Below are 22,579 nucleotides of genomic sequence, written 5' to 3' on the forward strand. Positions count from 1 at the left end.
GAATTGACGTACGCAGGGCGCGCTCAGCGGAAAAAAAAAAATCTGTTGGTTCGATGTACATTGCTGCTTTTCTTACCGCAATACTGCTCTTTGAGTGTTGCCCTACTTTAGTTTGCTTTACATTGCTACTGACAAGATTTGGTTGACGGACTATATATACAAAATAACTCAAGTACCAATTAAAAGTCCCAGATTTAAATTAACTAGTATCGATTCTTCGACGCAATGACTTGTCGATGAAATAAAAATACTTGAAACGTTGTCTTCGAAATAACATTCGATGAAATGTCTGTCGGCAACTCAAGGGTAAACCCGGGTGAAGCCCGATATTCGGCGCGCTTCGCGCGCTCTTACATAAAGGGCGCCCTTCACACTTAAAGGTAGGGCGAAGCCCGACATTCAGCGCGCTTCGCGCGCTCTTGAATACACGGCCCCCTTCACACTTAAAGGTCGGGCGAAGCCTACGCTTAAGTAGAGTGCTTGCTTTCTTGTGAATTTCTAGCGTCCAGGATGTGTTTTGACACACTTATGTGTGTTGTGTGTCACACTTACATCCTTCGGTCTTCGCGTTTCGTTAGACACTTTTACTATGTACTATTGCTTTGTGTTTGAATACCGAAGTCGCGCATCTCGCGATGTTTGATGTATTATAATAATTAATAACCTATGGGTAATATCTTAAATGTTATCTGTAAAGATTATTTGGGGTGATAATGATTAAGAAATAAACACGGCTTTTATGGGAAATTTAAATTAATAAATTACAGCGTCACACCAGTTTAATTATAAATGATCAATTCATTTTGGAGTAATGAATGTAATAATTAGGTACAATTTTTTTGTAAATTACACACCAAAATTACGAGAATAGATATTTTATACGGGTAATACACGTTTTATAGCAATCTCGTTCGCGTCTTTCCTGTAGACATGGCAAATTTAAGGGAATCTAAAATCATTTTTTTACGCAGCACCTTTACAGGCGGAATACATGTTTTCAGTTCTTGAGACTCAAATGAGAAAAACGGGATATATACGTACCAGAGTCGTTACCTTTTAATGTATTGTCCACAGAAGTGACCTTTTCTAAAATTTGTTTGACCCATACAGCAGAAAGTTTTCAACTACGATAGTAATTAGGAATAGGAACTCGAGATTGTCAAGCAGCCGCCATACGTTCGTTCTACGTGTTCTTACTAACTCGCGCCGCCGCGCCGCCTTGGATTCTAATGAACTATTTGAGGAGATTAACAGGTTTCACTAGGGTAAAAGTAGTATCCCATCAAAAACATTACATGTAAAAAGGTGCAAGTCTCGCAACGCTTTTACTACAAAAAAGTTTTGAGTCGAGCGCGAAGCAAACACTGCCGTACCATCCTTTACTGGAACCATTTCGCCGCATTTTCAGGCCCCTATTTGAGAACCTCTGGATAAGACCAGAACGCAGAAATTTTCGTCATCCAGTAAGCTATAATCACATACTTAAAATCCAAAATTTAAAGTCTGTAGGTCATTTAGATCCGAAGTTAAGCGAAAGCAAATTTCGCATTTATGACACTCACTCACTCACTCACTCACTCATGATCATCAGAGTAGAACTAGTACTTCCCATAAACTCAGAGAGCTGAAATTTGGTACAGAGTTAGGGTTTAATTGCCACATAAAGGGTAAACCTAAAAATATTGCAATATCAGTCACGTTTTAAAGATCTAAGAACTGCATAAGTAAGTTTGTAATCCCATATAAATATATGATATTACAAAGTTACTGATGCAGTTCCTACAAATAGTAGGTACACTACGATGTACGATATGAGTATGAATGAAGATATGTTTAGTTATGATATGTGTATACATAGTATGGGTATGAGTACCCGAAAAGAAGGACTGCCTACAAAAAGAGATGAGATCCCATCAAAAATATTACATGTAAAAAGGTGCAAGTCTCGCAACGCTTTTACTACAAAAAAGTTTTGAGATGTAATTTGAAACCAAGTCGGTTATTTGAATCAGTGCCAGGGGGTGTTAAAACCGTATCAATAAGATATCTTTAATTTGTAATACATATAACGACTTGGCAATCGCACATAATGCTCGTACCGTACTCGTAAATATGTGTAATGCTCAAACTGCAATTAGCGCTAGCGTTATGTTCAATTAGAATTATTTTTAATAGGTGACGATGATCCTTTTGTCATTATGCAGCCGTGCGATGGCCAAGTCATTATACGTATTACAAATTAAAGATATCTTATTGATACGGTTTTAACACCCCCTGGCACTGATTAAAATAACCGACTTGGTTTCCCGCCGTAAGCCACCGCGCCATAACATTTTGCGTTACACTTGGTTTTTGGTCCGGCACCTCTACTACGGGTTTTTAAAGACGTTTCACGTCAAAAAAAATCTAGGTTCACACAGCGCCGGTTTATGCTTAATTTTAGGCTCTTTTTGAAAAACTTGCTTAATTGCTTAAAGCAGTTGCTGTTAATATGAAAGCTACAAAAAATATTAGAAAACTAAGGGATTCAGATTACATTTGATATCAAATATATCAATATTACGAAGTAGGTACGTAACAGGATGGTAAACAGTGAAGTTAATCGTTCGGTCGTGTTCCAGGTGACCTTCTGCAACTCGGAAGGCTGCAACCACATTGTGCAGGAAAACGGGAAGTCTGACACGCCGTTTAATGACGGCCATGGACTCGAGGGCGAAGATAAATTATGGTCGGAGTACACCATCGTGTGGAGCGGGGCCAACGGCTCGATTTTAATATCGTTGCCGCGCTGGCCCTACTGGGCAAAGGAACCCTACTTTCGGTGGGAGCCTGAGCCGCACCGCAGGAGCATCAACTACTTCGACTTGTCGGGCAAAAACAACTACCCGCTCACCTCGGTACTCCACGGTGTGTACACGAGCGAGTTAAGGGTGCCAGCACCCCTGATATATGTATCCTTTGTCAGCAATAAGTAAACAGAAGATTCAGCATTGCCTAACTAGAACACACGTCCATGCTGAATTGCATTATTTAAGTATACTAGCTATTAATTAATTTTAAGTTAGAATAATCTTGATTGTTAACTAGGGTGTCTGTCTAAAAAATATTCATTCTGCTAGTTTGAATGAATATTTTTTAGGGTTCCGTACCTCAAAAGGAAAAAACGGAACCCTAATAGGATCACTCGTGCGTCTATCTGTCTGTCTGTCTGTCTGTCCGTCCGTCTGTCACAGCCTATTTTCTCCGAAACTACTGGACCAATTAAGTTGAAATTTGGCACACATATGTAAGTTTATGACCCAAAGATGGACGTGTAACGTAAATAAATGAATTTTAAATATGGAGGCCATTTTTGGGGGTTAAATGAGAAAATTAAACTAGTGGCTCTGTGAGCTGTAGACCTCGCGAGCAGAGCTTAAAACTGAATAAATGTATGGCAAAAATATTTATTAAAATATAGTACATGTAATATAAACAAAAAATTAAAAACTAGATAAAAATTAAACGAATACGCTTAACCCGCGCTTGATAAATAAAAAATACGAAATTTTTCATTTTTTCAAAATAAAAAAATAAAATAAAAACCAACTATACGAAATTTAAGTATAAAAAAAATACAAAAAGTTATGTAGCAGTATACAATTACTGGGGATGGAACCAGGGATGATGGACAACCTGCCGATGCAAACAAAAAAAGCGAACGTTTGCAAAATACGCCATTATAGTTCTTACTAAAGCTGACGAAATTTAGCGACTCATTCTCAAGTAAAAACTAAATATCTAAATACCGCCAAAACCAGCGATACAAATTTTCTGAATTTTTGGTAATCTATAAACATATCTCAAAAAGAAAAAAACTCTTATGATACCGATACGACTATTTGTTTAGGCGGGAGCTATCGCGACTCCGCCATTTTGAAAAATTTCCAAAAACCGGATCGTCAAAATTTTTTTATTTAGTCATAGAATTCGGTCACAAAATTTCACGAAAATCGGTTAAGAATTGCGACTTGTAGAGGAGAACATCCGGACATACAAAAGCAAAATGCCCGAGTCAAAACGTAGACCTTCGCTACGCTTCGTTCAAAAATAAATTTTTTCAAACTATATCGTGTTGCATATCAAATGAAAGAGCTTATTGTAAGAATCTCAAATATATTTTTGACGTGAAACGTCTTTAAAAACCCGTAGTAGAGGTGCCGGACCAAAAACCAAGTGTAACGAAAAGTGTTATGGCGCGGTGGCTTATATCTCTGTAACTGTAATACCTATATGTATAGTTATAACATCAGTGTATAGAGGAAAGTAGCCATTACTCGGAAATGTATGTTCTGCTGACATAGATGGCGCTGATTCTACGCTAGAAACGACGCAATAGGAGCTAAAATGACACCTATTTTCAGTGTTCATTTAGTAATTACTCATCAGCCCATCAACCGATTTCGGTAAAATTGGAGTCATTTGATAGATCCATTTTAACGAAATAGGAGAAAAATAAAACAAGCGAAATTATAATAAGCTGCAAAAAGGTAAAAGAGTGACAGTTTTTACAGAAATTTTATCACTGCTCTTGTTAGAGGCCACTGTGTGCGAATATTAAGGCGCAAAACTGACGCAAATACGGTTCTTTACATACTACTTTTACCCTAGTGAAACCTGTTAATCTCCTCAAATAGTTCATTAGAATCCAAGGCGGCGCGGCGGCGCGAGTTAGTAAGAACACGTAGAACGAACGTATGGCGGCTGCTTGACAATCTCGAGTTCCTATTCCTAATTACTATCTTAGTTGAAAACTTTCTGCTGTATGGGTCAAACAAATTTTAGAAAAGGTCACTTCTGTGGACAATACATTAAAAGGTAACGACTCTGGTACGTATATATCCCGTTTTTCTCATTTGAGTCTCAAGAACTGAAAACATGTATTCCGCCTGTAAAGGTGCTGCGTAAAAAAATGATTTTAGATTCCCTTAAATTCGCCATGTCTACAGGAAAGACGCGAACGAGATTGCTATAAAACGTGTATTACCCGTATAAAATATCTATTCTCGTAATTTTGGTGTGTAATTTACAAAAAAATTGTACCTAATTATTACATTCATTACTCCAAAATGAATTGATCATTTATAATTAAACTGGTGTGACGCTGTAATTTATTAATTTAAATTTCCCATAAAAGCCGTGTTCATTTCTTAATCATTATCACCCCAAATAATCTTTACTGATAACTAGCTTAATATTTAATTACACAATCCTGTACAATATTTATATCTAAAATTACAAATTAAAATTATAAATTTAAAAAAAAGACAACGCTTCAAGTCGTTCCCGGCGCAAAGGTGCCCATGATGCTCGCAGCATTGCCACGCTGGATCACCAGGGACAGCCTTTGCACGAGGAACGACTCGGAGCGGGGGCCTTCCCCTTTCTGTCTGAGTCGACGTCCTAAGTCGCGTGTGAAGCGTTTCGCGTCGGCTCCCCAGCAACCCGCCGTTTCAACTGCGAAAGGGACGATTATGTAGGCAGGGGAGAGGGGATCATATTTACGACGCTTCACATCCGCTTGTGTTTCCGCTGCCGCTCCGGCCACGCGTGAGGTACGGCTGACATGGGAGGCGGCGAAGGTACTGACGCACGTAGCGTCCCATACCAAACACCGCCCCCTTTCCCAAGGTACCAAAGTCAGGCCATCAGGCCGTTTACCGTCGGTACGACTAAGACCTGGTGGCTCAAGTACCGATGGCACACCAGCTGATCTAAGGGCCCGCTGGATCGTATCGTTTAGGGCATGGTGGCGCGGATGCCTACCTGCACATCGGCGACAACTCAGTGCGTGATGACCGTCAGCACCCACCATGGAACCGCAGATGCATAAATGTGGTTGGCATACATCGCAGCCCAGGCGGAGAGCAACGGCCACGCGCAACGAGTTGCCGTCGAGTAAGGTACCCAATTGGGGCGAAGGCAATGCGTGGAGCCATGCCCCTGATTCTGGTTGTGATACTGCCAGAAGCCTCGCACGGTCTACACCCGCGGCACTCTCAATAAGGTTGTCAATCGAGGCTTTAGAGCGGGTGTCGTCCCACGCACGCTGTATTTTGGGATTCTCTGGCACAGTCGCTCCCTGGTTGATGCACAACCATTCCCTTAAGGCGTCAGCCACAAAGGGAATGCACACCCTGTCGCCATTTTTAGGTAAAATACGAGCAACGAGGTCTGCCACCCCATGGGCCGACGCCAAAAAGGCCGGTAGACTCACATCTTGAATACGACGCACACCAAGGCCACCGTGACGGACTGGAAGAGCTGCTTGTGTCCACTGGTTATCGTTCATCGAGATGTTTACGATGGACTCAATTGTTAACTTTATAGTGGCATCGAAGCAACTGATGTCGTCGGGAAATAACCAAACCGGGGCCGTACGCATAAGATAGGTTACTTTAGGCACGGCGAAACATTTTTGTAAAAGGACCAAAGCTACATGCGGATTAATATCCTTGAGGCGTTCGCCGGCAAGCAGGAGGAGCTCTTTGCGCGATAGTAGAGCCTCGGGAACTGCAGATGGAAATATAGGGGCTCCGAGTAAGGTGAAAGAGTTGGAGTTAAGTTCCGTAAGCCCAGGCAATATCGATGAGAAGGAGGGAAGGAAAGAAGATGACTCCAACCCGCAAGCGAAAAACTCGCATTTGGACGCATTAACTTCTAAACCCAAATCATTAAGGCGCGAAAGCAAAATAAGCAAGTCTCGCTTTACCTCTTCTGGTTTACCTCCAATGGTCCCATCATCGAGGTACCAGATATTGAGTGGGGACTTAAGTTCAGCGATTGCTTTTTGTATTGAGAGGCTAAACGTGAGGGGGCCCAACGGATCTCCTTGTTGAGCACCCACTTGAGACATAATGCGACTGGAACCATAGAAGAGGTTGGAAGGAAGGTGATAGACCTGATAGAGGAAGGGGTAGAGAATTGGAATATTCTCCCTTACCTCGTTTAATAAGGCGTCCCTTTCAACCGAGTTGAAGGCGTTTTTTAAGTCCAGTTTGACTATCACACTACCTGCATTTTCTGGATCTAAAGCAAAACTACGCACTGCATGTATCGCCGCTTCGCAACCCAACGGTGTCCCGAAACCTACCTGAACTGGCTGAAGGTAGGAAGCCATCTGCTCTCTTACCGCGCGGCACCCAAGTTTAGCGACGAGTCGGCGAAAAGTACTCCCTACTGCTATTGGACGCACCCCTCCCTCCTTCTTCTTTAACGCGCAAAGAGTTGCCCCATACAAATAAGGACAAACTTCGGCATGTAACTTTCCGCTAAGTAAAAAATTACAAAGTTTGGTTAAGGACTCCATCAGACGTACACCGCTGTCTCCGGCCGAGCCAGATGTCAGCTCCTTCAACAGGTCTGGCCGGATGCCATCCAAGCCTGCTGCTGATCCACTGTGGAAGGAGTTTATAGCCCAAGTCACATCGTCCACTTTAACTGACAGGGTTTGACAGTTCATATCTGGCTCCGCTGGGAAAGAGAGAGGACGAGATGGAGTCGGATGTTTCGATTGCAGAGCTGTAAGAGTGTCAGGTCCTTGAGGAGCGATTGTGTCTTCACTCATAAGTATTCGGACAGCTCCTCTCAAATCGCCCTCATGGACCTTGGCTTCAATCAACTTAGTTAGTGAGAGCGACCGGTGAGCCGCCGTACATTCAGCGGATGCTAAGTAAGAGAAAGCATCTATATTGGCCTTAACTTTAGCGGTAAGAGATCCTGCTTTTTCCGATTCAGGAGTTCGTAGAGCTCTGTAGGAAAAAGAAAGGAGGGCGAACCATTCGTTTACACCATTAATTGAAATGCAATTGTCAATTATACTACATAACTTACTAGCGGCGATACTCCTCGCCCCTTTTGGAATGTGGCGAAGAACTCGCACCGAACCTTTAAAAGAGGCAAGTTGTTCCAGGCTACAGCTATATGTTTGTGAAGTTGGAGCTGGTGGAGAGACATTAAAGCCAACAGAGGTATCGTCGGTGGGTTGCGGAAGTATAAGGCGGGGGACATCTTTGTGTTTACGAGTAATATGGGACTTAAGACCTCGGGACGTGAACACTCGCGACGAGTCAGGACAGTGGGGGCACGTCGACTCAGACAGAGAACTCATCGCTAACTAACAACATAGTAAATCAGATACTTAGGTATATAAATTAACAAACAAAAAACCACAGTATATAAAACTAAACAATTTCACAATTAAAGACTTGCACGATACTGATGAGTCTGATAATCTTTCGATGTGTGGTGCACGGTGTACCGTCACGATCAGCCGGAGCGCTGGGCAGAGACGGGGCGTCGAAAGGGGTCTTGGTCTTAGGGCAGATGAAAAGGCGAAAACCGGCACAAACGGCAGGCTTAGTTCTTTACAGGAGCTTCGGGGACATCGGGAAACAGTGACTTCGATATGATCGTGAACTCGTGATACAATTTAAAACCGTAGTGCAGAAATCCTGCATTGTTCGTTTGAGTGTCACAAGCCAAATTTATAACACGGAGCGTATTTCCATTTTAAAAGAATATTTTCACAAAGATATACTATTTAACACAGATGATTTTCGTAAAGACTGTTTCCTGAGACTTGATTTGTTGTAATTATTCAATATTTACAAATTAAAATGTATTTTAAATATGTGAAAAAAATTTTGCGTGGCAGCTGTCAACGTCAAACTGTCAACAAAACATTTAAGATATTACCCATAGGTAATTATTAATTATTATAATACATCAAACATCGCGAGATGCGCGACTTCGGTATTCAAACACAAAGCACAAGTACAAGTACAAGTACAAGTGTCTAACGAAACGCGAAGACCGAAGGATGTAAGTGTGACACACAACACACATAAGTGTGTCAAAACACATCCTGGACGCTAGAAATTCACAAGAAAGCAAGCACTCTACTTAAGCGTATAGGCTTCGCCCGACCTTTAAGTGTGAAGGGGGCCGTGTATTCAAGAGCGCGCGAAGCGCGCTGAATGTCGGGCTTCGCCCGACCTTTAAGTGTGAAGGGCGCCCTTTATGTAAGAGCGCGCGAAGCGCGCCGAATGTCGGGCTTCGCCCGGGTTTACCCTTGAATTGCCGACAGACATTTCATCGAATGTTATTTCGAAGACAACGTTTCAAGTATTTTCATTTCATCGACAAGTCATTGCGTCGAAGAATCGATACTAGTTAATTTAAATCTGGGACTTTTAATTGGTACTTGAGTTATTTTGTATATAGTTTATATCGTGGTATTTCTTTACGGGTTTACTTATTTCATTTTGGATTGCATTTAATAAAATTTATTACGCATAATATTATTTCAATTTGTAATATTTCATATTTATTTAATATTTGTAATACTTTGAAAGCCGTTCGTTTCTGTATGTGGTCACAGTTCTAACCTAACCTAAACCTACTTTGATAGCCGTTCGTTTCTGTGTGGGGTCGCAGTTCTAACCTAACCTAAACCTACTTTGAAAGCCGTTCGTTTCTGTGTGGGGTGGCAGATCTAACCTAACCTAAACCTACTTTGATAGCCGTTCGTTTCTGTGTTGGGTCGCAGTTCTAACCTAACCTAAACCTACTTTGAAAGCCGTTCCTTTCTGTGTGGGGTCGCAGTTCTAACCTAACCTAAACCTACTTCGAAAGCCGTTCGTTTCTGGGTGGGTTCGCAGTTCTAACCTAACCTAACCGAAACCTACTTAGTTTTATTATACATTGTATGACATAATTGTATAAGTACATAATTTGAAAATTCTTACAACAGAAAAATGTATAAATGTGTAGTACGACGTATAAAAATGTATTAAAGAAATACTTCGAACAAATGAATTGCAATGTTTAGTAGTTGTGCCAATTAAAATAATTTGAAACGAATCAGCGATCAAGTAATATTCATTGAATAGCATTTCTACGCAGTAAGAAAAATTGAAATAAATAGTATATGAAACAAAATAACGCCAAACAATATTACGAGTACTAATGTTTCGATGAATCGTTGTCGATGAAATAATATTCGATGAAAAGTTTGTCGACAAAACAAGGGTACACCCTTCGCCCGACCTTTAAGTGTGAATGGCGCCGCGCGCGAAGCGCGCTGATTGTCGGGTTCGCCCGACCTTTAAGTGAGAACGGCGCCGCAGGCGCCCTGTATGAAAGCGCGCGCCAAGCGCGCTGAATGTCGGGCTTCGCCCGACCTTTAGGTGAGAACGGCGCCGCAGGCGCCCTGTATGAAAGCGCGCGCCATGCGCGCTGAATGTCGGGCTTCGCCCGACCTTTAAGTGAGAACGGCGCCGCAGGCGCCCTGTATGAAAGAGCGCGCGAAGCGCGCTGAATGTCGGGCTTCGCCCCACCTTTAAGTGTGAAGGGTGCCGCATTCTTTAAGTGAGACTAATAATGTTCATGTGCCAGCGGCTCTCGGTCGGCCTTCAGCCTTCGCACTTAGACACTATACTATTGTTTTGTATTTAAGCACGCATCCTGGACGCTTCGGGCCTTCGGCCCTACGCGGAGCTCGGCCTTCGGCCTTCGCATTTAGACACGTTTACTACTATGACGCTTCGGGCCTTCGGCCCTACACAGAGCTCGGCCTTCGGCTTTCTCATTAGCTATTCACACCAACGTTTCACGTCAACCATTGCGGCTGTGTCCCTGACACAGCCTCTCTCAATTTTTTTTATAATTTTAGGATTAAAAGTTTCGCAGTTATTCAAGAAATGACAGGAATGACAGGAAAACCTATCAGAAATGTGCAGTCAAGCATGAGTCGGACTTAATGTACCCTTGAAACGCGAATCCTACTCACACTTGGCCGGTTTTTTTTAAACTAAATCCTTGTCGGTATCTTAATTGGCGCTGAGGACAGGAACCCGTCGTTTTCCTGACATGTTCAGAGGCCGATCAAATATCGTGACCGTACCGTGCCGCACTACGTATGTTTCTACGTTTCAACGGGTAGCCGAACAAATAAATTTATTAAGATAGACCAAGAGGACCTGCCGCAGAAGAAACCAGTCAACCTAGCTGTTCCAGGAAGCTATCCATCTCCAGCTGACCGAAACCAATCCAGAGTATTCCAGACCAGCTGTAAGGTGTCGTGAAAGCTGCCGGAATGTGAGTAAATCTTTGCATCATCCTTTCTGTTCCTTTTATACGTATTCTTACTTGTTTTGAATATATCGATGGCAAAAAGCGGAAACGTAGTTGTGACGTTTACACAATAAAAGTGCAATGCGAACTACCTGCAAGTCGACATTCTGCTGTCATCTGTCATGGCGTGCAGACGGGCGCAAAGCACATGACTGACCAACTGAGTTTTATTTATCACCTTGTAATACAAGGGAACCTAGACGTCACAATGGCGACGAGGATAAAGAACGTAAGAAAAAGAAAAAAAAACCGATGTAAGTAGTTGCTAAATAACCGACAAAAAGGTATCAGTTTTAAATTATTTTTTTCTATAAAAGGGAGGGAGACGAATGACCCAAAATAGCACAGGTATGATTGACCCATTGTGGACTTAATTTATAGCTCTGAGCACATAAATATCATTATAAGGTACACTTCTGGTATTTAAACTATATTATTTGTTTTACAGGAAGACTTAACCCGACTGCATGTATATTGTCAATTGAATCATTTGCACTTAAATATAAACAAGTGTAACATAATTACGTTCAGTAGAAAAAAACAAACTATTTACTACGACTACCATATAAACAATGTGCCATTATGTAGAGTTTCTAGCATTAAGGACTTAGGTATTCATTTAGATAGCAAGTTATTATTCTGCGACCACACTGAAAGCATAATAAATAGGGCCTTTAGTTTACTTGGGTTCATCTTGAGAACTTGTAAAGAATTCAAAGAAGCTATCACCTTGCTGACACTCTTCAACTCACTAGTCAGGCCAATTCTGGAATATGGATCTACAGTTTGGAACCCTACGAGAGGTATTCAAAATATTCTCGGTATGAGAATGAAAACAAACAAGTACGAAAAGTTTGATATTTTTATTTTTCAATATACTCCCCCCCTATGTTCATACACTTAAAAGATCGATCAATTATTTTTATTAATCCTGCATAAAAATATTTTTTATCTTTGGTGTAAAAATGCTCCTCCACTGCCGCCTTCAATGCTTCATCATCGGAAAATTTATTTCCACGCAGATCCTTTTTAAGATTGGGGAACAAAAAGAAGTCGCTGGGGGCTAAGTCCGGACTATACGGTGGGTGAGTAACAGTTTCAAACCCACATTCAACAATAGCTGCCTTGGCAATATGAGCAGTATGGACGGGGGCGTTGTCATGCAGAAGCATAACACCTTTGGTTAACTTTCCTCGCCTCTTTTCTTTGATTGCATCCTTTAATTGACGTAGAATGTTAGCGTAGTACTGTCCTGTGATATTTACACCTTTTTCTTTATAATCGATCAGTAATACTCCTTCAAAATCCCAAAATATCGTGGCCATGACCTTGCCAGCTGAAGGGATGACCTTGAACTTCTTGGGATGAGCTGAACCCTTAATGTGCCACTGCATGGACTCTTGTTTACTCTCTGGGTCATAATGATGAACCCAGGTTTCATCTCCAGTAACTATTCTTTGCAGCACCTCATCAGGATTTTCACCGCACAGGTCAATAAAATCGGAACAACAAGCTACACGCATGTCTTTTTGAAGCCGAGTCAGCATTCGCGGAACCCATCTTGTACTTACTTTTGACATATTAAGATGGTCATGGATAATATCATGTACGGTACCAATAGAGAGATTGGTTACTTGTGCTATAGATTTTACCTTCACTCGACCATCTTCCAATATAAGTTTTTCCACTTTATCAATATTTTCTTGTGAAGTAGCTACTACAGGCCGGCCAGGTCTAGGGTCGTCTTCAACACTCTCCCTTCCACGTTTAAACTCGCTTGACCACTTTTGAATGGTAGATAAAGAAGGAGCAGACTCACGGTAAACACAATCCATTTCCTCTTTTATGGTTTTTTGATTTTTACCCTGTTTTGTCAAGAATTTTATCACGCATCGATGTTCTAATTTAGTTAACATTGTCAATTCCCACATGATGTTCATGTTTGTTCAGCAATTGCAGAAAAATAAAAGAACATCTCGGTTCGAATTATACTTTTTTTTAATGTCAATGAATAAACCTTAGCGGCCAGTAACGAAAGAAATTTTAGAAGACGTTGTAAGATATCAATACCGAGAATATTTTGAACGCCCCTCGTACATGTATAACAGACTAGTATATGGGGTAGCGTCGGCAGCGTCAATATTTCAGCGCGTCATAGAACAGGTAGTGGCCGGAATCCCCAACGTGACAGTTTATCAGGATGACGTTTTGATTACGGGAAATAGTGAAGCCGATCACATTAAAAATTTAAAGAGTGTCCTAAATCGCTTTGAAGCCGCGGGGCTAACATTGCGCAAAGAGAAATGCACCTTTTTCGCCAAAGAAGTAAAGTATTTGGGCTTCATTATTTCCGAAAATGGGGTAAGAACAGACAATGATAAAATTAAGCCCATATTGGAGGCTCCGGCACCCGAAAACACGTCTACACTTAAAGCCTTTTTGGGCATGGTTAATTTTTATTCGAAATTTATTAAAGGATTCACAGACATTTTGACGCCTTTATACCGATTGTTAAAAAAGGAACAGACGTGGGAGTGGGGCCAACCGGAGAAAGAAGCCTTTAAGAAAATCAAGGTTGCATTAACGAATAGTCCAGTTTTAACCCATTACAGTGAGAGGCTACCACTGATTCTATGTTGTGACGGGAGCCAGACGGGGGTTGGCGCCGTCATACTGCACCGAACGGCGGAGGGTGAACGGCCCATCGCATATGCATCGCGAGCGCTTAATGCGGCCGAGCGAAATTATAGCCAGATTCACCGCGAAGCACTTAGCATCATCTTTGGCATAAAAAAATTTCATACGTACTTATATGGTCGGCGGTTCACCCTGCGCACAGATCATCGTCCGCTGGTAAGCATTTTTGGGTCTAAGGCAGACATTCCAGCCACCGCTGCTGGGCGGCTCATAAGATGGGCGCTACTGTTGTCGGGCTACCAATATGACATTGAGTACGTAAAATCAGCAGACAACATAGCAGACGGACTGTCTCGCTTACCGTTACCCATAGTTGACCAAAGCGACGCGAGCGATGATTGTAGCTTTGTACAATTTATAGAAAATAATTTCCCGATTCGCGCGCTCGACGTCAAAAGGGAAACTGCCGCTGATAAAACACTTAATCTAGTGTCACAGTATGTTAAATCAGGTTGGCCGAAGGCAGGAGTGGTAGCCGACCTGCTTCCTTATTATAGAAGACGAGATGAGCTCAACGTAGAAGGTGGGTGTGTCATATGGGGTTCTCGCGTCGTGGTGCCAGCAGCGCTGCAGGCGGCAGTGCTGGCCGAGGTGCACGGCGGACACCTAGGCATTGTCAAGTGTAAAAGCATCGCGCGGAGTTACGTCTGGTGGCCTAGGATAGACCTGGACATCGAGCAGCTGTGCAACTCATGCCGTGTCTGTGCAGAGACAGCGGATGCACCCCCGCGAGTAGCCATAGTGCCTTGGACTATGTCAAAGAAGGCATTCGATAGAATACACATAGATTTTTTGTCATATAATGCGAAAACATACCTTATAGTCGTAGATAGTTATTCGAAATGGATAGAAGTGTTCCCAATGACAACCACAACGGCCGAAGCAACTACAGATAAATTAAGGGAGTTATTTGCTAGATTTGGGATTCCATCCAAATTAGTCTCAGATAATGGACCCCCATTTAGTAGTGAACAATTCGCAAGTTTCCTAATGAAAAATGGGGTCACGCACGTCACGTCAGCTCCTTATCACCCCGCGTCTAATGGGGAGGCGGAAATAGCGGTGCGTACAATAAAAAAATGTTTAAAGAAAGCAACGAAAGAAAATACTAACCCTAATCAATTTTTACAACGCTTTTTGTTAGATTACCGAAACACTAAACACTGCACCACGGACGACTCACCAGCTGCACTGTTGCTAGGGCGTCAATTAAAAACAAGACTTGACCTACTCAAAACCGGTTTGTTTGACACTGTAGGAAAAAATAAGCAAACACAAATAGCTCGTGGACCCCAGAACAGTAGGTTATTCGAAGTCGGGGATTTAGTGTGGGCTAGAGACTTTCGTAAGGGCCATAAGTGGATTGAGGCTACGATTGTACAGGTATTAGGTAACAACAATTTTAAAGCTCAGACAGAGGAAGGCATGATATCTCGGCACACAAATCAATTGCGCGCACGCCACGATTCTGGCGCGGCGCCGACGGACGAGTCCAGCTGCTGGCGCGAGGCACGCCATGACGGCGCGACCCCAGACGTTCACGTGGCTCCCCTGGCGGCGGCTGGTTGTAGGCTCCCGGGGGATGCACCAGCGCCACCCGCCACCAACTCCAGACCGATGCGCGCTCGCATGCCTGTTATGCGATACGGTTTTGAAGAGGTGTATCCGTAAACATGCGAATAATAATTGTTTTTCTTTGTTCCTTATTATCAAACACAGATACCTATGTAAAAAAAAAAAATCATTGACAAATTATAAGGAAATTGTCAGAGAAATTTGAACCAATAGCCTAAGTAATAGAGCAAAATTTGCTTTGTTTTTCAACTCGCATAAAACAAAACGTTTTATTTAAATTTAAATTCGATTGAAGCTATTAGTACTAAGTACTTATAATATATGGTACTGGCTTAACATGTGTTATGATACCTTACCATTGTTAATAATTGCCATTAATTTTAAGTCATCATTTTTTTTTCCTTATTGTACCTACTAAACCTAGGTACTTAGATTAAGAGGAGAGTAAATAGGTACAGTATCTACCTACAAGTGCTCACTTCATAATATATGTACTTACTCCTAGCAATTTTGAGATTTAACCGTTAAACTAATTTACGTTTGTTATAATATAACCTTAGTCAATAAGAATTAACGCCTAATTATGTAAACACCACATTCCTTCTTACTTGTAGTGTCCGACATGAGTCATCTAACAGCTGTTGCTCGCCTGACCTAGTTAATAACTTAAGTATCTCCAGGTGACCTAATACAATGGATAATCAGCTGGGTACGTACAAGATCGAACCTGTCGGTAAGGGGGGAAGTAGTGTGGTATATCACAATACTATACATGTAGGTAAACATAACTATTAGGTTTAGATATGGATATGTGGGTATGCCGCTCGCGCTTGACCATGTTTTTAGTTTAGAATAAACCGCCATTGAAGTAACATCGTGTTTCTTTATATCGCCCTTTACATTCATATCAAGTAACATTCATTCATTCATTAGTAAGTAGTATTCATTGTCAAGTAACGTACGTACGCGATGGCATTGATTATTTTTGTGCACAATATCTACCATGGCCGTTGATAACAACACCTGCGTTGCGGCCGACGAACATAATGATATCGGAAATGCATTTTTTACTTGGCTATCACCTGTTGTTGAGGTACTAGCCTGAGAGGTACTAGGTGCCTGCGCGTTGTTTGGTACATACGTTCGATGTAATAATGAATTGTGCTTACGTCCACATACTTTACATGGATTCGATCGGCATTGAAATGCGCGATGACCACCTCGAAAACAGACTGGACATACCTTTAACTTATATATTTCGTCACCTCTCACTTCTGGTGTCATTTCGAGAAATTTATTACACGTATAAATACGGTGGTCACCTTTGCATATCAAGCACGACGATTGAGGCGAGCTGGTTGTCGTTGGGTTCAAAGCGGCTGCGACAAATGTTTTCTGAGTTTTATCTAATTTCTTTTGAGGCTGTTTCGTTTCAGGCCTTTCAAAGTTACTGCCGCTTCGAGCCAATGACTCCAGTATGTCGGCCCTGCTACGAAGAAAGTCAGTGAACTCAGATAGCTTCGGCGAGTCTTCTAGACTGTTTCTTTTTTCCTCCCATTTTCTTAATGTGATCGGGTCTAGCTTGGAGGAGCAAAGAAAAACAATAAGCGTATCCCAGCAATCTACTTTCTCGCCGAGGCTCTCGAGCGCTCGTAAATTTTTTGTTACATTATCAATTAAGTTACGCAAAGACTTATCTGACTCTCTTGTCAAAGACTCTATGCGGAATAAGGACTGCAAATGGTTATGAACCAACTGACGCTTGTTGTCGTACCTATCACACAATAAACTCCAAGCGACGTCGTAGTTGGCGGCAGATATTTCCAACGATTTAATTACAAGCGCGGCGCTGCCCTCAAGGGAGGTGCGCAGATAATAAAACTTATTTATTTCATTTAAAGAACTATTATTATGCACAATAGACTTAAACGTGTCCCGAAACTCAAGCCATTTGCTATAATTTCCATCGAAAGACGGCAGCTTAATTTGGGGAAGTTTAATATTAATTTGCTGGCTTGAATTTCGGCCACTAACACTCCCATCGTCAGCATCAGCGAACCTTTGTTTGTGCATGTCTATAAATTCTTGCGCGCAATTGATAAGATCGAAGAAATCGTTTTCAATCTGTATATGTTCTCTCAGCTGATCGTTATCGCTGGTTAACGATTCTATCTTTTCCCGTAAGTCATCAAAATTATTGAAAACAATTTCAAATCTGCTCAACCGCAATGCGAGCTCATTAACTTGACTGGAAGTAATATCTGTTTTGCTCTCAAATTCCGCATATTTATTTTTAAACACAGTTACTTTACCCTTAATTACACTACGCTTTTTTAATAAATCTTTTAACTCTGCTTCAGTCATTGTAATGAACAATTATTAGTAATAAAAATGTTATAAATACCGTTTAATCCGGCAAACCTTGCAGTTCAGATTCAAACCCGTGCAGCGTTGATAGTCTTAAGAATGTGCAATCACGCCGATGGAGTGGCCGATGCGCGTGATCTTTTGTTCTCCGCGTGGCAACAGCCCGGCCGCTCGACTTGTTTACGCAAAACCTGGAATAGTCGGCGAGTGCAATAAGTACCTATGCAACTACGATGCAAATTTATTTTTATTGATAGCTAAATGGCTATAAGTAATTAAAGGGGTTCGATCTTTACGTATTATGCCTTACGTTTGCACAAAAAGGGGTAAATTTCACTAAATTTTATAACTGAATTAATTATTTCAATAAGGGAAAGCTAAATTAAATTTAAATATAAATGAGATGAGACGCAATTTAGAATTAAACTACTTTTTTGCCTAAGTGGCCACGTGCACGTGTCATATCATATGCAACCTTAACGGTACTTGCTCAGCTGAGACTTTCTGTGGAAAGGAAATGGAATGAGTGGAAAAGAAGGAACGGGCACTCCCCTGAAATATGTAGACCAGCAGGCACTGCAGGCAGGAGTCCGCTTTGCTTCCACCTCACGCCTCCTCTTCGTGGACCTCGTGGTTGCAGGTTACGTCGTCTTTAGGTATTGCGCCTCCGCGCAATGTCATGTCTTCGGTCGCCAAAAATTATGTATAATCTTCTACGAGGAGCTCTTCAATAATTTGAACACCATGGATGATACAAACTATTTTTAATAACGTTTTTAGGAAAAATTACAATAAATCGGTAATGAGTGTGTCAACGTGACCGCGCTCGGATTGCGTCTGGTTTCGGGAGGTGGGGCGCATCCCACGGTGCCGCCCGCTGTTGGTGCACAGTGCTTTACTGTGTCTAAACATAGTGTTTAATATTATAGATGATTAATATTCGAACCATAAAACGTTGTACTTAACAAAAATTATGACTATTGATGATTATATCCATAAATCTTATGGTGATCAATTTCTGAGTATCGAAATTCGAAGCAATAAATATGTGGGAAACAAAGGGATCCCGAAAACATACACATACGAACATAGTAATCAAGTCCGTAAAACGGACGGCCAAGCGATGGCGTCAATATCGGACAATTACCCAGATAGAGATGAGTTTTAATTAAGTTTAATAAGAAGTTAGTGGCAAATTTATACTGTGTACCTACGTATAAAAACGTAAGGACCAGACGTGATCTTGATTGCACCAAATTACAGTTTGCCTAGTTGAGAGTTAGCTCAGAGGAGAGAGGGGTACAGGGTAGCTAATAGAAACACAGATGCAAAATGCAAATCGAGATATTTAGAGCTTAAGTCTAGGTATCCTAGGCTAAGACGGCGCGGGGTGACTCCGTTAGTCACTACGGTGCGCGATCCCTACGCTACACGCGATTTGGGAAACTCGGGATCCCCAAAGGGTAAGGGGGATGAAGACGGATAGGTATACAGGACGATCCTGGATCTAGGGTGCCTACGCGGAACCCCAGGCCGGCACAACCGAGACGCAGGAACGGGATAGGTGGGAAGCGGATCGGGTGCCTACTCGGTAACCCCGGGCCGGCACAACCGTGGGAGAGCGGTGCTCACAGCAGAAGGCAGTGAGGACGACTGCCGACGGTACGGACGCGCGCTCGCGCTTTTATAGTGGCTCGCGGGGTGCGGTGCGCGGAGCGGCGGGGGCCGATCGTCGTGGGTGGTCTGCGCGGCGGTGAAGCGCGATGGCTCGGTGCATCGCGTGGCGGTGAAGCGGGATGTTGTGTGCGCGCTGTTACAGCGCCATCACAAACCTTTATGTCCACGCAAGAGCGAAAAAAACATTCGGCATGTTGGGATCGGCTCAACCGACACGTGAAGGTTGAAATTAAAACCGCAAACTTACTTGCAACTTGCTTACAACTGAACTTATGTATACATGTACACCACGATGAAAAGCTACCGTCCAATTTCTCTTGTACCCGTGGTCTCCAAGGTCTTCGAAACGGGTCTCTGCGACAGAATAGTTCGGTTCTTCAACATGAATGGGGCACTCTGCAACCAGCAGTACGCCTACCGAGAGGGTCGCTCTACAGTGGGCGCGGCGTGTGAATTAGTCGCAACTGTCCTGGAAAATTTGGAGGCAAGAAGTTAGTTTGCCGCTATTTTCTTTGATCTTTCTCGTGCATTTGACCTGGTTGACCATAGACTTATAGCTGCCAAATTAGAGCACTACGGTATTCGCGGCATGGCCCTAGATATAGTAAAGTCCTTCTTAGCAAACCGTAGTCAAATAACGGAAGTAGATGGCGACAGGTCCGAGTCTGGAGCAATCGGAGAGAGATCAGTTCCCCAGGGCTCCAATGTAGGAAACACCATGTTCACATTACTTATGAACGATCTGCCATTTCCTAGTGCAATCGTAAAATTTATCATGTACGTGGATGACATTTGTGCGATTGTTCAAGGCTACGACTCCGAGGAACTGCAGAGTAACATTAGGGATGTTACACTTAAATTGCAGTATTGGTTTAACGTCAATGGCATGCAACTAAATATAGGAAAAACGAACCTAATCCATTTCTCACTCAGCTGTGCAGCGCAGTCGACGCTGGATGTCAATATCAATGGGGATCGAATTGAACCTATGCACCATGGTCGTTATGTCGGTTTCACGTTTGATAAAGGTTTACAATGGGGAGAGCACATAGACGCCTTATGCATGAAACTGAACTCCGCCTACTATGCTATATCTCGTCTAAAGCGGACGCTAACACAGCGAAACCTAATGACGGCATACTATGCCTACTTCCACACGCACCTCACCAGAGGCATAGACTTATGGGGCTTAGCAGCTGACAGAGACAGGCCGTTTCTGCTGCAAAAGAAAGTGATCCGCCTAATATGCGGAGTTCCTCCGGATGAGACAGCCAGACAGCTCTTCAGTATTCTTCACTCACCTCAGAGTCTTGACAGTGCCCTCACTCTATATTCTTGAGGTGGGTAAGTACGTGAGAAGGAACCTAGATGAATTCCCCATAGTCAGAAGCTACTCCGCAAGGAGGAAACCTGGGCTGGCTGTCCACGCACACAGGCTACAGAAAACCGGCAAGTCTCTCAAGATAATGGGTGCTAAAGTTTACAATAAGATTCCTGAGGCAATTAAAGACGTTGACACCGAATGTCAATTTATAAATAAGCTAAAAATGTATTGTCTAATGAAGGCTTACTACACAGTAAACGAGTTCTTTGATGAATGAAAATACCTATAAAAATACATAACTGACACTGACATCATTATTAATTTATTGTTTTTAATGTTTTCAATTTTAATTTATTGTATGTACGGACTTAATTTGCTATTGTATTATTTTTTGTATTGATATTTAATTGAAGTTTTATATACCTACCATGAAATCATTAATTGTAATGCACTTGAATCCCATTGTAAATATGAACCCATGTTGACAGTGTATGATAAGTACCAATAAATGAATCAATTAATCTACAGAATTAACTGTACGGGGGTCCCGAGCATTGCACTGCCTAGGGGCCCCGACATGCTTAATCCGGCCCTGTGTACCGTTCGTGAAAAAGTGCTTGCGTCCGCACCGTACTCCGCGATATAAAGTAGGTACATTTCTGCCATGACAACTCGCTGGATATTTGTAAATGGATATGGAGGAGGCATTATTCATTTAATAACACGAGTTCGCTACAATGACAGGCTAACCAAAGTTTGTTATGACAAGCGATTTCAATAATGTGTCAAACTGCATTTTATTCATAAATTATCGGTCGAGATAATCAAATAAAAAGCGGCCAAGTGCGAGTCGGACTCGCCCATGAAGGGTTCCGTATTTAGGCGATTTATGACGTATAAAAAAAAAACTACTTACTAGATCTCGTTCAAACCAATTTTCGGTGGAAGTTTACATGGTAATGTACATCATATATTTTTTTTAGTTTTATCATTCTCTTATTTTAGAAGTTACAGGGGGGGGGACACACATTTTACCACTTTGAAAGTGTCTCTCGCGCAAACTATTCAGTTTAGAAAAAAATGATATTAGAAACCTCAATATAATTTTTGAAGACCTATCCGTAGATACCCCACACGTATGGGTTTGATGAAAAAAAAATTTTTGAGTTTCAGTTCGAAGTATGGGGAACCCCAAAAATTTATTGTTTTTTTTCTATTTTTGTATGAAAATCTTAATGCGGTTCGCAGAATACATCTACTTACCAAGTTTCAACAGTATAGTTCTTATAGTTTCGGAGAAAAGTGGCTGTGACATACGGACGGACAGACAGACGGACAGACGGACAGACGGACAGACGGACAGACGGACAGACAGACAGACATGACGAATCTATAAGGGTTCCATTTTTGCCATTTGGCTACGGAACCCTAAAAAGGTGAGTGTTTACTACGAAAGTGGTTACAATAGTTATTTGTACAACAAGTGATCAAAGTTTGATATTTCTTCGAGTGCTTATTTGAGTCCCGTGCAAGCGAAAGATTCTATAATAGATTCACGAGCGTAGCGAGTAAATCTAATTTAGAATCTTGAGCGTAGTAAGGGACTCAAAAGCGCACGAGATGTAAATAACTTTGATCTCGTGTAGTACACAACATTTTTCACCTGAGCAGTGAGAACATACCTATTAGACAACTTGAAAAATGTAATCCTTCTTCATCAATACCTGCACTCATGTTTTCTTAAGATATAAGTATGTACAAACA

Source organism: Cydia amplana, chromosome 3, assembly GCF_948474715.1.
Source record: "Cydia amplana chromosome 3, ilCydAmpl1.1, whole genome shotgun sequence".
Lineage (NCBI taxonomy): Eukaryota > Metazoa > Arthropoda > Insecta > Lepidoptera > Tortricidae > Cydia > Cydia amplana.